The sequence below is a fragment of the Erpetoichthys calabaricus genome, chromosome 10 (assembly GCF_900747795.2).
Source record: "Erpetoichthys calabaricus chromosome 10, fErpCal1.3, whole genome shotgun sequence".
NCBI lineage: Eukaryota > Metazoa > Chordata > Cladistia > Polypteriformes > Polypteridae > Erpetoichthys > Erpetoichthys calabaricus.
In genome coordinates, this window is record NC_041403.2 from 50,129,334 (window position 1) to 50,144,887 (window position 15,554).

The 15,554-nt window shown below is 38.1% G+C and overlaps 1 protein-coding gene and 1 long non-coding RNA gene across 2 annotated transcripts in view; one reads left to right on the forward strand and one right to left on the reverse strand.

Moving 5' to 3' along the window:
• The window catches only part of ak5 (adenylate kinase 5), a 480,651-nt gene that overhangs the window by 123,618 nt on the left and 341,479 nt on the right, over nucleotides 1-15,554 (reverse strand).
• Nucleotides 10,502-15,175, forward strand: LOC114659004 (uncharacterized). Its single transcript, XR_003717492.2, has 2 exons — nucleotides 10,502-10,640; nucleotides 14,963-15,175. It is a non-coding gene; the product is annotated as an uncharacterized LOC114659004 (long non-coding RNA).

Below are 15,554 nucleotides of genomic sequence, written 5' to 3' on the forward strand. Positions count from 1 at the left end.
TGTCACCACTCCCCAAACCCCTCCCAGAATTATGCCTCTTTGAATATGCAAATCAATATAAATAGCCCTTAAGCTCAGCATTCTGTGAAAATGCAATGGCAAAAGCATGGGGGGAAAACAGAAGAATTTCAGCAAATACCAAGTGGAGGCAAGGAAAAACGTACTATTTGTTGGTTTAAACAGTGGTATAAACAACAAAAGGAAGTTAATCGAGTGACATAGAGTGTCGGAGAAACTCGAAAGCTCAAGTTCACAAAGTCGCACAGTTCCCAAAATAAAAAAGAAGTTTTCAGATATCAAAATCGCCATGAAAAGGCGAGTCATAGTCCACCGTCTGAGTGTCATATGAAAGCTTATTAGGGTAAAGAGAAAAGAAAAAGAAATAGGCAGACAGTGGGAAAAAAGCTTGAAATGTCAACTTTATTTCCACTTTAATCACGTAGTTTATTTTGTCATTAATGTAGAGCATCATAAATTTCACCTTAAAATCATTTAATTTACTAGTTTCTCAAATCCCATCGTAACTAAAGTAGCAAGTTAAATGCTTTTTTTTGTATGTGTTCTTCTATGTTCTCTATGTGTGTGAATCACTACGTGCTTCTTAAATGGGCTTTCTCTTCCTCCGACGGGACACAGAATCCATTACATTCGTGATATTACAGCTCTCTGAATTATTTAAATACTGAGATGAATACTTGATATCATTTTCATGATGATAGGAATTAAAACATGTATTAAACATGGGAACACGGTAGCGCAGTGATTGTTCATGACTCATGCAAGATGCTTGCTGCGCATGCGCGACCTTCGATGAAATAACTTATTGCAACAGTATTGTCTCTTTCAAATGTACTAACCCCCAATTCCTGTCCTTCCTTTTCTTTCTCCAAATACCCAAACACCACACAATCAGCTCTGTAATAGACATTAAGCCATCTGTAAGCTGAGAACGCCAATTCTTCAAAACTTTTAAGGAACATTGAAATATCTTCGTAGTACATATTTAATTATTCTATCCATCTATCCTTCCAGTGTACACCAGTCCCAACAAGAATACAGCATGAGGCAGGAACAATTCGTGACAGGAGTGGCAGCTCCTTGCTAGCGCTGCGACACTGTGTCCTTACATGTTTAATTATTAACTGTATAGATTATTTAATGAAGTTAAAGTTTTATCTGTATAATATAGTAAACATATTTTGCTGCATTTCATCTTAAAAATGATATTGTCATCATATGTAAATACGCACTTTATAAAGTGGCTCAGGTTGTGCAATTTTATAACTATATCGCAAGTTTACAGTGAGGTAATTGTACTTATAAGTACAAACAGTTCTACAAGGAGCACTTGATGGACTGATTGATTGCGTTTATAGTTCTTGGGATGAAACTGTTTCTGAACTGTGATGTCTATACAGGAAAGGCTTTGAAACGTTTGTTGCATGAGAGCAGTTCAATAAACAGCATAGCTGAGGCAGCGTGTGCTAGATGCTGTATGCCGATAATTCTCTTTCCAATCAGCTGCTGTAGAGCTGTGATTCCACACTCAGATACAGTGATATAAATACTCCAAGTGGTGCAGTGAGAGTAATATGGAAAAAAATGATCCGCTGTGGCAACCCCTAACAGGAGCAGCTGAAAGAAGAACAAGAAGGTGTAGTGAGAGTAACAATGCTAAAGCAGCTACGGTATTTCGAATAGTTTGGCTATTCCATGGACCATTATATTGTTACAGGTTAATTACAATCAGATGCCTTAAACTGATAAACAGTATGCGGTTAATTTCAATGTATATGATAAAGCTGCGTCAGGGATGTGGATCTGAAAAAGAAAGGGAAACCACACTTGAACAAAAGCACTGCTTTGATGCTGGGTGCTGCCAGTTTGCAAAACTGAGCGGAGATTTGTGTACGCCAGGGTTTGAGCTACCATGAAAATGTGAGTGGCTTTATGCGAAGTTTAGGTTTTAAACATCGCGATTTGAGTGTGGAAACGGGAGTACGCAACATTTTTGTGCATACACACCATTTATACATGAGGCCCCAGGTCAGTTGCTATAACCGTGGTACGTCTCTCTGGGAATTCCGCCCTAGGGATCGCATCATCGTATTAGTTCCTACCTCGCATTCCAAATTACTGGCACATTGGCAAGGCCCTTATAAAGTTAAGGACAGGAAGGAGCTGGTCGATTATTTGATTAAACAACCAAATCGTCGACCCAGCGAGCAGATTTACCATGTCAATTTGCTGAAACTGCGGAAGGAAAGGGACCCCGATCCCTCCTCCAGACAGCCCCGCTCACTCTTCGCTCTGAAATGAAACCTTAACTTCGGTGATAATCTGACTTGCTAACAATGACAGGAGCTCAAAGCAGTTATCCTGTCTGTCCCATAGGTAGTGAGTGAGAAGCCCGGATGAACCTTCCTGGTTGCGCATGACATAGTAACGGAACCCAGAACTCAGATGCTGGGTCTAGATGTGATAGAAGAAAGCTATAGTCCCTGGTCCACTCCTATCTTATTGGTTGGAAAGCCTGGCAGGAGTTGGATGTTTTGTAATGACTTCCGCTGGCTTAACCAAGTCTCCCAATTCGATACATATCCAATGCTGCAAGTGGACAACCCCCTCGAATGGCTTGGACAAGCCAAATTTTTGACTACCCTTGACATGACAAAGGGGTACTGGCAGGTTACCTTAACAGACTCTGCAAAGGAGAAGACCGCGTTTAGCACCCCTAGTGGACATTGGCAGTATTGTGTTCTTCCATTTGGATTACATGGGGCACCTCCGTTCTCATAATTCGTATAGTGCTGCCTACTTGGATGATGTTGTCATCTATTTCAGCACCTGGAAGCAACACTTACAGCAGGTAAAAGCTGTATTGCAGTCACTAGTGAAAGCTGGCCTTCATATTAATCCAAAGAAATGTTACTTTGGGTTAATCGAAGCCAGATATTTAGGTTACCTAATGGGCCGGGGTATAGTCAGACCACAATGTTCCAAAATAAATGCCATATTAAACTGGCCCTGTCTGATGACCAAGTGGCAAGTACAGGCCTTTCTCGGCTTAGTGGGCTGTAATTGCTGGTTCGTAATGGGAGAGCTGAGCCCTTGACCAATCTTACAAGGAAGGGGAAACCGAATCATGCAGTATGGAATGACAGAACAGAAGCTGCATTTAGTGACCTGAAACAGGCCCTTACATCAGCTCCAGTTTTGAAAGCACCTGATTTTTCTCTACCTTTCACCCTGCAGATGGTGGACACAGGTCTTGGAGCTGTGCTAAGCCAAACTGTCAATGGAGTGGAATATCCGTGATGTACCTGAGTCAGAAACTGTTGTATCGTGAAACCAGGTATGCGGCAGTGGAGCGGGAGGCTTTGGCGATTAAATGGGAGATTACTCAGCTGAGGTACTGCCTCTTGGGTCGTGAGTTTACCCTGGTAAAGGATTTTACACCTTTACAGTGGATGGCCTTACACAGGGATTCAAACCCACGAGTCACAAGGTGGTTTTTAGACCTTCAGCCGTACAAGTTTTCAGTTGTTTATCGCCGAGGTGTACTGCAGGTTAATGCCGATGCCCTTTCCCGGTGCCATGACCTCTCGGACAGGTACGCTCGACCCGATGGGTCTGGGCTGAGGGGAAGCCATGTCACACACGTGTGAGTAGGAGGCAGCTGTATGGACCAAATGAAGGTAATTCCACTCCAGGCCAGGGGATGGTGGGGTGCACTAAACCCTCTTCTTTTGTCTCTACAGACAAAAAACGGGAAAACCTGCCTGATTCACCCGTAATGATATCACTTTCGGTTCCGGCGCCCTGAAGAATGTCTCTTCCAGTTCTGGTGCCCAGAAGAACACCACTTCCGGTTGCGGTGCCCAGAGAAATGTCACTTCCAGTTCCGCAATGTCACTTCTGGTCATGGCCTTTAAAGCCACCATGTTTTGAAGAGTAATTAATTTAAGTTCAGAACTCGATTCAGTGCACATGAATGCTCATTCTGAACCCTTTTGCAGCCAGGGACAATATATGGGTGACTGCCCCAAACCTTTTTGTGTGTGTGGAGGCTGTTCATTTTACAATATTATATATATATATATTATATATATATATATATATATATATATATATATATATATATATATATATATATATATATATATATATATATATATATATAAATAGTATCTACAAAGCTCTGTCCCGTGAGTTTTAAGCGACTCATGTTTTGAAATTGCCTGATGCGTATGTTTCCAGTGTCTGAATGCACAAACGAATCTGTCCTCAAATAGGTTATCACAAAAATGTCTGCACATTTTTGCCAAAAAAACCCCCGTTTGCAACTTCTGGGTGCACACCGCCTCTACCCCTTCACTCAGTCACTCGACTTCTCATCAGGATGGTGGTGTACAGTATTGAGCAGTGTGTCTTCATGGTGCAAACCTATGGGGGCACCTATTCATTTAAGCGATGTCAGAATAAACTGAATGATCACGAGTTAACGGAAGGTTACTTCCAGCAAAATGGAGCAATGAGTTAAACATCAGCAAGGAGTATGACAGAAATTGAGTCCTACTTCGGGAACAGGGTAATTTCAAAGGGGCTTTGGCCACCACAGTCACCGAATCTGACACCACCAGACTTCTTCCTTTGGGGCATGCTCAAAGGAAAAGTCTGTCGGAACAAGCCTCGCACTGTAGAAGATTCGAAGGAAAACATCCAACGTGAAATCGCTGCTATTTCCACCAAGACGCTTGCCGATACATTCAGGAAAAATGGAGCACTGCATCAAAAGGTGTCTGGCAGAAAACGGAAACCACTTCCAGCATTACATGCAACGCAATCGATTACACATATATCAAGGTATATAGCGTATTTGTTTGGTTCAGATTGCTTCATCCTAACGGGAGGTACAACAGAATATTCAATCTCCCTGTAGTAAATTCAGTAAGCTACTAGTGGATAGCCTCCTGTTAACTTCAGATGTTTTAAATGTCTGTGATTCATAAAATTATTTTTTTATCATGTTTTTAATATGTAGGCATACACAGTAAAATCCCCATCCATATATATGCTTTCCAGATACTCTTTCAGAGTTAAATTAATTGTAACAGTGGTAAAGTAACACTGGCAGTTATGCCACATAGATTTAATATGCACAGATATTGTAATCAAGGGAGGTGTATATTCAAATCTATGTATGCAGTATAGGCCAATTTTCATTTGTCAAAAAAACCTGTGCTACAAGACAGTGTGAGACAATGAGAAGGTTGGGTGGGCACAGGCCTATCTGGACCCTGTGTTGGTGCCGTACCTGTACTGAACTGAATTATTACAACAGCATGATACAAGGCTAACTTAACTGGCTGAACCTTAGCAAATGTAAAGCAATTAAGGAAATATTTAAGTTTTGTGGGTGTGTGTGCCCTACAGTGGGCTGGCGCCCGACACCGGAATTTGTTCCTGCCTTGCGCCCTTTGTTGGCTGGGATTGGCTCCAGCAGACCCCCTTGACCCCGTGTTAGGATCTAGCGGGGTGGATAATGGATGGATGGATGGATTAACTTTTGTCATCGCCTCATTGCCCCATGGTGGCACAGTGGTTAGCTTTGCTGCTTAACAGATATAAATGACTGGGTATGAGTGCTATGGCTGGTGGTTGACTTTATGATACAGTATATGCACATGGTCCCTTGTAGGCTTTTCTGCTTATACTCTGAATAAAATCTACAAATGGAGTGAATGATTATCTCTGTAACTTTTGTTAACTGAAGCTCATGACAGCAGCAAGCTACAGTAGGAACCCAAGTAGCACAGCAGCTTTCCAGTGTTTACTGATGCCACAGAAGTGCCAGAATACAGACTCCTGGCAAGGCTGTGGTGTGTACACTAAACCCACTCTCTGAAAGGCGTCTGCCTCTCCCAAATGCCATTAATCTCCTTTCCCCTCCTACTTGGTGACAGATGAATCCATCCATCACTGTACATTTTTAAATAAAATTTGAAATAATTTATAAATAATATTATTTTAAAGTCAGTTTTCTGTAAACTAAATGACAAAATCTTTGTTATGTTTACTTCAGGAGCGGTAGCTCCATTACTTTCCCTCTGCTGAGCAACAGAAAACTCAAAAATGCAAAGCAAAAATACCAAAGCGGGTCTGATGGAATAAATAGCACAAGGGGAAAAAAAAAGACGGGAGGACATCTTTTTGATAAATTACAGGAGGTAGCTGTAAACCTAGAGTCGTTCCTTTTTGCTGCAGTTTATTTAGGGAGTCTTATGCCCACAGGTATTGTGCAAAAAATGAAAATGTCTGACAAAGGCTTATCAGTGGTTTAGTAATTGGGTTATCTGGTGAAAACTAATTTATCTGGCTCAGAAATATAGAACATCATAGTGCAACAAAATTTCTACCTTCTTTTAAACACTTTGACACTAATGGAAATCAGCCTCATAGGGATCTCTTGCGACATCTCAGCATTCAGCTGTCAAAACTGTTTTTGCATTATCATAAACATAATTTTTTGTGAGATTATTGCCAAGAGCCTGTCAAATAATGTATGTTCAGAAGTACTATGTTACTATTACCAGTAAAATGAGAAGGCTCATTTCTAATAGCTGTTGGTTTCAGTTGACTTTTAGGGTGCTCCTTCTTCACTGCCTGCATATTTATTGATTTTTTTCCCTATATAAATATATTCAGGATTTTATTTTGAAGATATTATCATTCTATCTCTAACACTGGGACAGAAGAGAGGGAAATATTTTTATCAGTCTTCTCTTACCTGTTTTAACCCTTTGTAGGTATACCAGGAGAATTATTATTAATTTGAAATATTATATAAAACCCAGTAACATGGCTAATGTCATTGCCAGGTGGTACATAAGAAACGCATATATTAACATGAAACTTGCTGAAGAATCACTGTAAGTTTAGCAACAACAAGAAGATGAGAAATAAAATGAACAGACCCTATCCCTTTTGTAAAATGCTAAAAGATAAAATGGCAGAACTATATACAGCTTACTTCACTTTGAGTCTATTATTTAATTACTCTGACATTACAGTTAAAAAAACAACAGACATATAAAAAATATATTAAAAAAAAGCAAAGATGAGAACAAGACAATAAAATGTGTTCAAAAATACAAAGAAGAGCAACGTGTAAAAATCAATGAAACAGATGAAAACAATTTTTAAAAAAAGATAACAACTGTAAGTCCAAAAGATCTAGCTTTTCCAAAATAAATCAGAAGAGGTGATGATCTGACTATGGTTCTAGGTGTGTTTATGCAGTGTCCCCAAAGTGGCTGCCAAAGCCCTGTGACCTAATACCATGTGAATATGACCGCCGTTAGGAACGTGTTGGATGTCATTGGGAACCATTTGGTTTTGTTTTTAAATCAGAACAGAAGTAACACCAACAATGAAAAACAAACTGAGGACCATGAACTGATATTATTTATTCTGGAAATCCACAAAGCCTAAAAAAATCACCCTAATAAATATTTCCACCATTTCTTTTTTTTTTCAAGGGGACAAACTGATGCTTTTGAAAATCTACTTATCACTACTAAAACAGTGATGAATCTATGGTATGGTGGTAGATATGTTAAGAAATCTGTAGTAATCTACTGATTTAAAATGGAACAGTGCATCTTCCACTCATCCTCCTCCATTATCATATTGAAGTTAAACGTGTTCCTAAAATCCAGCTAGGAAAAATTATTGAACCAATTAATAGGATTAGCCAGCATAATATTAATGGAAACTAACAACACCTCCACAGCCAAGAAGGACCAGCAGCGGCATTTCCACTACTGTGGCAGCTGAAGAGGGCAAGTCTACCTCACACCATTCTCACAAGAGTCTAGAGGGGCACCAGAGAGAGCATTCTAACCAGATGAATCACTGCCTACTTTGGGAACTGCAGTTTATAAGTTCCTAACATTGATAGTGCACACAGCAGAAAAGATCATTGGGACCTTTCTGCTCTCCATTAAATATATCTTTATGAAGAGTTGAATCTGCAAAGCCTATAGCATTGAGAATGACCACTCTCACACCTCCCATGGTCTCGTTGTCCCACTTCGATCTGGTAGAAGGTACTGTAGTATCTGAACCAGTTCTACCAGGTTCTGCAACAGCTTCTACACCTTGGCTGTCTGGACTGAACTCTGTGCTGCCCCTCTGCCCTCACATCTGCTTCTACTACATTATTTATATGCAGTACATTTTTTACACCTGTTACTACTGTTGTTGTTTTATTATTAGTTGTAGTTATTATTTATTTGTTGATTACTATCTATTTCAAATTACTACTATCTATTTATTTACCTATTTCTTAGTTATTTATCGGTTTATTTATTGGTTTATAGCATAGTATAGTTCTTCACTTGTCTTGTACTTGTCCTGTGTTTCTGTCCTGGAGAAAGTTATTTCGTACCACTGTATGCTGTAATACTGTGTATGGATGGTATGACAATAAAACCACTTGACTTGACTTGACTTGAAGTGAAAAGGATACTTATTTGACAATGAGTTTGTTTAGCTGATGATAGTCTATACAAGGGCATTAGGTAAGGGGACTCCAGACAGGGATTTAATAGCGCAATGAAACACTCTATGTGGTGGAAGTTCTAATGGCTTCATTTACATCTAAAGACCGCATATTGAGAGGGCAAACTACTTGGGGTTGTACTTTTTTGCAAGCAATTTGCAAGGTAAGAGGTTCCCAATGGCTCCAATTCCCCTCTAACTTAATTTAAAATGTGAATTACTAACCTTGCAAATGTGAACATTATACTTGAAACTGACCTTTAAAAGCCAAATAAACCTTCCCTCATGCAGGCACTGAGTGAATAGATTTGGCAGTGGACTGATTAATTCAGTAATGCCCTTCCCAATAGGTCCTCTGTCAACTGGCCTAAGTCATAGTTTGTGTTATATATTTCATAGGAATCATCTAATCATTTAGATCAGCAAACTCTACGGTGTTATTTTATGAAACTTACTTATAGTAACAGAAACTAGGAAAGAACCTTTTGGAAGTAAACACACCTGACTGGGTTATATTACATCCTTTATGCACCAATTTTGGACACACTTTTAAAAAATGCCCCAAATCAGTACAAAAAAGGCACAAATGGTCAGAATTGCACCTAATCTTTCATTTTTACCTTTTTAAATAACAATTCTCTTTCCCATTTTTATATACATTGAAGACCTTAGATGAGTTTTATTTTTTAGAACTCGCTCAACAATGTTCCCATAAATTTGCACATAATATGAGGCAAGACTTTGTTTCAACTTCTGATACTCTGAAACAATCATCCCAGGCTCATTCCTTTCAGTTGGTTTAATCTTCTGTTCAACCATGATTAAAAATAGCAAATCAAAAGGCATATTGCCCGAAGGACCAGGAGATGGATGAGGGAATTCATACACTGAAAACATAAAGGTGTCAAAACCAGTTGGTCACATCATTTCACTGGAGCCCAATATGTAACTCACCTTTCAAAAATTCTATCCACAATCCTACCTGATAACAGAAAATTGTTTCTATCACTACATGCAAAGATTTTTGAAAATCTGTTCACAAACTTGGTGTTATAGTTCAGCCAGGGTTCTTCACCTGGCTGGTCTTCAAATTCCTTTTTTATGTCCTTTTTGTCCATTTATGCTTCTTTTATTTATGTTAATAATGTTACTGGTGTTTCTTTTTAGTTTTCAGTTTTATTTAATTTCTGTGTGTCTAGTCTTGTTCGGTTATGTTCTGTGTGTCTTGTCAGGGGTTTCCTCAAGAGGCTGAGGAAATCCCACAGTCCCTTGTGGTTCATTGAATGCTTTTGTGGTGTTGGTGAGCTTCTTTTGTGATTTTTCTGAGATTTGTGTATTATTAAATAATGTACATTATTTATCTCTTTTTTGACTAATAATAATAATTTAATTTTTGTTTCAGACCATATCTGGAAAAATTATTTTTTTTAGAAAGATTCTACATTTAACCATTTCATTACTAGCTGGTGTTTGATAATTTTGTCCCCTTTAATATTCATTTTGAGTAATTTTGTTGTGCTGAGCAAACCCAAACACTTTGATCCCAGGACCTGCACTGCCAAGTTTTATATTGACTAAGTCATGTTGTCACACAAAGCAACTTCCTCTTGTAACTTTGGTAGCAACAGTGCACTGTTGACATCAACAGTATGGCTTGGAAAAAATACCTAGAATTGTGGTATCTGGTAAAAAAAAATGGCAGTCTGAAAATAAGTAAAACAAATGATCATAACACCAAAACCAGAATTAAATTGCAAAACAATTGAAAAATGTTATAATAATAATAATAAATATACTATAAAGTGAACTAAAGGAGCCCTGACTAAGATTCATTACACTGTGTAAGAGACCTTTGCATTCTCTTGATGATTCTGCTAAAAAAATCTCTAAGTAAATGTTTGTCCATCTCTGCCACAGTAAAGAAAATCTTGTTAATCTGCAATTCACTTTTAGTCTGTTAGAAACAGATCATTTACCACATAACCTGACCATGCATTCCTGTAAGCAGCAGCAACAGCAAGCAACCCAAATAAAAGAAGCAAATTACTTAAAATGCAAAAACAAGAAACCTACAGGTAAATAAAACTCTTTTCTCTTTTCCACTACCTGCCTGCATTAGATAAAAGCCCATTAGTGGAGCCATTGCACTCCTCTTTGTATCTTATACGCTAACTCTTTAAGCAAGCTCTCTATTATTTTTCATTTATTCAGTAAGTACTCAATTAAGAAAAGAACTTTTCCAGTTTCTGAAAAATATTTTCTAAATCCTCTAAAATTCTGAAAAAAAGACATTTGGAACAGACGTGATACATTGAAGTGCTGTACATACCTTTTATTTTTGGTTTATTAGGCTCTTAAAGCTTCACTCTGATATACAGTACAATATTACTCTGAATACTTATGGGACAAATTAAAATTCATTTTTTTATTCATGGATATGTTTACTATTGTTTTGAATTTTTTGCTTTCAAAACTCCTATGTTATAAAAAGCAAATATAGTACATTAAATTTAAATATTTTTAAACAATTACACAACTATTATAGAAATTTAAAAAATGCTGTGGCAAAAATAATAAATTAAAACAATCCATCTTAATAGTGACCCATTTATCCAACTCAAAGTAGTGGGAAGCTGGAGCCTATCATGGCAGCTCTGGGTGCAAGATGGGGGGCAAAACAAGATAATGTGCCAGTCTACAGACAATCAGTAACAATCAGTCATCCCAGACCACCTGAGTGTCACTAATGAACCTCCTTAGGGTGTGTGAGGAAAACAGCAGTTTCCGAAAGTAAGCAATTCAAACCTCAACTGGACTAACCACACTGCCACAGTGCTGTCCCTGTATTTAAATTATTTTATTCAAACATTTTTTTAATATACAGTACATTATGCTACCAATACCTTTCACTACCAAATAAATAATTTACTTAAAGAATTTTGTATCTGGGCGGCACGGTGGCGCAGTGGGTAGCGCTGCTGCCTCGCAGTAGGGAGACCTGGGGACCTGGGTTCGCCTCCCGGGTCCTCCCTGCGTGGAGTTTGCATGTTCTCCCCGTGTCTGCGTGGGTTTCCTCCGGGCGCTCCGGTTTCCTCCCACAGTCCAAAGACATGCAGGTTAGGTGGATTGGTGATTCTAAATTGGCCCTAGTGTGTGCTTGGTGTGTGGGTGTGTTTGTGTGTGTCCTGCGGTGGGTTGGCACCCTGCCCAGGATTGGTTCCCTGCCTTGTGCCCTGTGTTGGCTGGGATTGGCTCCGGCAGACCCCCGTGACCCTGTGTTCGGATTCAGCGGGTTGGATAATGGATGGATGGAATTTTGTATCTGTAACTGCTCACGTTCATTTTACTTTGATTTTTTGCAGCGTATTGGTAGCTTGCTTTCAACAGACACACAAAAGTAATGATGCTCATTAGAGTTTACACGCTTTTATAGTGAACTGTTAAAGTTTACATATGTTTTAACAGAATTTATGAAATTACAACAATAGACATAAAGTAATCCAGACCTATCTACTGCTCATTAGGGTTGACTGTCTGCTTCTTTTTACATTAGCATTGCTTTTAGATGCATTTCCCTTGTGCAATCTTGATTTTAATATGACTAGTACCTGCATTGTTCTGCAGTCAACAAATTATACAGAATTTTAAAAACAAGCCTTTTAGCTTTATGGAAGTCAACAGAAAACAGTTTGTGCAATTTGAATGTTTAAATTAAAAGTCACCTCAGTAATTTTCAAAGTGGTAACTAAATCTGACTCAAATAAATATCACCAAAACTGTTGTTTCTAAGACACTGAAAGCATATACTCAATTTCATAGATACAGTGGATCCAGAAACTATTTCGACCTCTTCATTTTCCGCATGTTCATTGTGTTGTAGATCATATTTTTAAATGGATAAATCTGCCATTTTTTCCAGTCAATCTACACTTAATAACCCATAACTGCAAAGTGAAAATGTTTTCAGAAATGTATAAACAATTAAAAACTGAAATCTCTCCTTCAAATAGATTTTCAGACCCTTAATTCAGTACTTTGTACTTGAACTTCAAGTCTTCTTTGGTAAATCTCTAAAAGCTTTGCACACCTGGATTTGGGCAGTTTATCCCATTTAACCTTCTTTAATTCTCTCAAACTCTGTCAGATTCGATCAGAAGTGTCAGTAAACTGCCATCATTAGGGCTCTCCACAGATGTTCCGTGAGGTTTAAGTCTGGGCTTTTGCTGGGCCACTCAAGGACCGTCAGGGACTTGTCCCGATGCCACTCAAACACTGTCTTGGCTATATGCTTTGGGTCATTGCAATGCCGAAAGGTGACCCATTGCCCCAGTCTGTGGTCACTAGACAGGTAATAAGCTGTGCCTGGCCTTTACCAGACATAGTGATCGGAGTTCTATCCAAAGAGTTCAATTTTTGGTTCATCAGATCAGAGAATCTTTTTCCTCATGCTCTCAGAGTCTTTTAAATGACATTGGGCAAACTCCAAGCAGGCAGTCGTATGCATTTTGCTAAAGAGTGCTTTTTGGAATGTACTGTATGTTCTTCCAACAGGTTCTTCCATCTCAGCAGAAGCTTTTCTGAAGCTCTGTTAGAGTGATCACTGGGTTCTTGGTCAACTCCCTGACCAGGGCCCGTCTTGCCCAGTTGCTCAGTTTGGCCAGACAGCCAACCCTAGGAAGAGTCCTGATGGTTCCATACTTCTTCTGTTTCACAATTAATTAAGGTCACTGTTCTCCTAGGATCACTCAAAGCTTTAGAAAGGATTTTATACTCCTGCCCTGATCTATAGTATGCCTTACCATAGTTTTATCACAGAGGTCTACAAAGAGTTCTTAGGACTTCAAAGCTTAGTTTTGGTCCTAACTAGCTGTATGAATTGTGGGACCTTTCATACACAGGTGTGTGAAATTCTAAGCGACGTCCAATCAAGATCTAGACACATTTCAAGGAAAACTGAAGCAAACAGAATGCACTTGACCACAATTTAGAGTCCACAGCAAAGGGTCCGAATACTTAAATAAATGAAAGATTTCAGTAATTCATTTTTAATAAGTTTGCAGATCTATCTGGAAACAAGTTTTCACTTTGTTGAATGCAGATTGATGGGCAAAAATGGCAAAATGTATGCATTTAAAATTAAATCTACACAACAACAACATGCGCAGAAAGTGAATGGGTCTGAAAACTTTCTGAACCCACTATAAACTGACTTGTAAAATGTATTTTATTTTGATATTTTTTACTTTATCATTGTCTGTAATCCTTTTTATAGGATCTCGTATGCATTCTGTGGAAATTGTGTGCTTCTTTATCTGCATACATGAGTCCTTTTCATGGAATTATGAAAAATAATAAAACAAGCCTAGATGGACTACAGACAAAAGACAGATTTTGGACTGAATCATTTAGCTTGATACTGAATGTTTCACTTCTGGGGACTTGGTAAAATGCTGATGCACCATTGCAGCTTCACAAAGGATGAATTGTTAACATAAACTTATTTTTCAAGGACACAGTTCTCTCCCACTGGATTTTGCTTTGGTCTTGCAGTCATTTTACTTTAGCTAAATTATACACAGATGCAATAATATAAATTTTAGGGTTATGAAAAATATTTACTATTTTACAGAAAAGCCCATGACTTGAGTTCCACTTTTTGCTTCAAGGCACTGAATGAAGCACATCTCTATGGCCTCTAATGCAGATGCGGCCACTATGCTAGTTACCTAGCCATGTGTGGCAACTGTGAATATTTAAATAACATTCTCAATAACTTAATGTACTTGTCAATAGCAGCCAGGAAAGAAAACTTAGTTTGTCATTCACATAAATACTTAAATTCTGAATGATAATTCAATGTAATGAAAAAGCAGGGTAGGTAAAGGCAACATTGTGTGCTTTTTGGTAAGTGACAGCACAGAGATGGTCAAAATTTTAACTTATAATCCATGGAAATTTTTCCCTGAAATGGGACAATACAGAAGTGTGAATACTTAAAAAATATTTTACAAAAAATGTACTTCCTGTATAAGTGCATATAAAACTAGAGATGAATGCTGTTCAAATGCTGTAAGGCATGCACTGTTTTGAATTTTTTCTTTGAGAAATCAAAGATGGACGTGTGCCTGCATCCCTAACAGAAGACAAGTTTTGTTGGACTCATACTTACACTTTCTGTATGTCAGTCTTGTTGTGTCCAATAGAAAATGTAGATGTGCAGTTTTCAAATGCAACCAAACGTAACGGTTCTATTTTTGTAAAGAAGAATCCATTCGTTGTCAGTGATTTATTGCTTGGGTGGTCAACAATCAAGGCAAATGTCTTTCACCCAGAAGAATATCTGGACTTGTCACCTCTTGCCTATTTACATGATGCATTGCTTGTGTTTTTTCTGCAGATGTGTTCCAGGGATATGAAATTTAGGAGGGAGTCAGTTTACCTTCCGGATGGCATCATCGATTGATTACCTTGGAGATAAAAGCACACTTTGCTTTGATCTATTTATAGAGTTTTTTTCTGTGTTTGTTTTGATGTATAAAATGAAAAAAAATGTAATTTGGTATGAAAGAAGGATTGATGATAGACGAGACATTAAATGCCATTTCATAGATATTCTTGAACTCGGACATTTTCATTCCAAAACAGAAACTGCCACTGCAGTTGATTATATTCACACCAGCAACTGGGAACTGAAGAACTGTGCTTGGCCTTTCCTTGTTTATTTGGATTATTTATTCAATTGCTATTGTTTTTTTTAATTCATTTTAGGTGTTACTATAGATTTTGCTATTAATGAGAGACCTCTTATTAATCATTATAACAATTTAATATTTGATTATTTTTGTTTAGATTGCTTTCTGTGGAGAACATGCATTTTGAGTGAACAGAAAATATATTGAATTTAATGAAACAAGCAACAAATGGGAAAAAGATTTTCCAACCTCACAAAAGTAATTAACAAAATGTTTTATTTCTGTACATTTCATAAC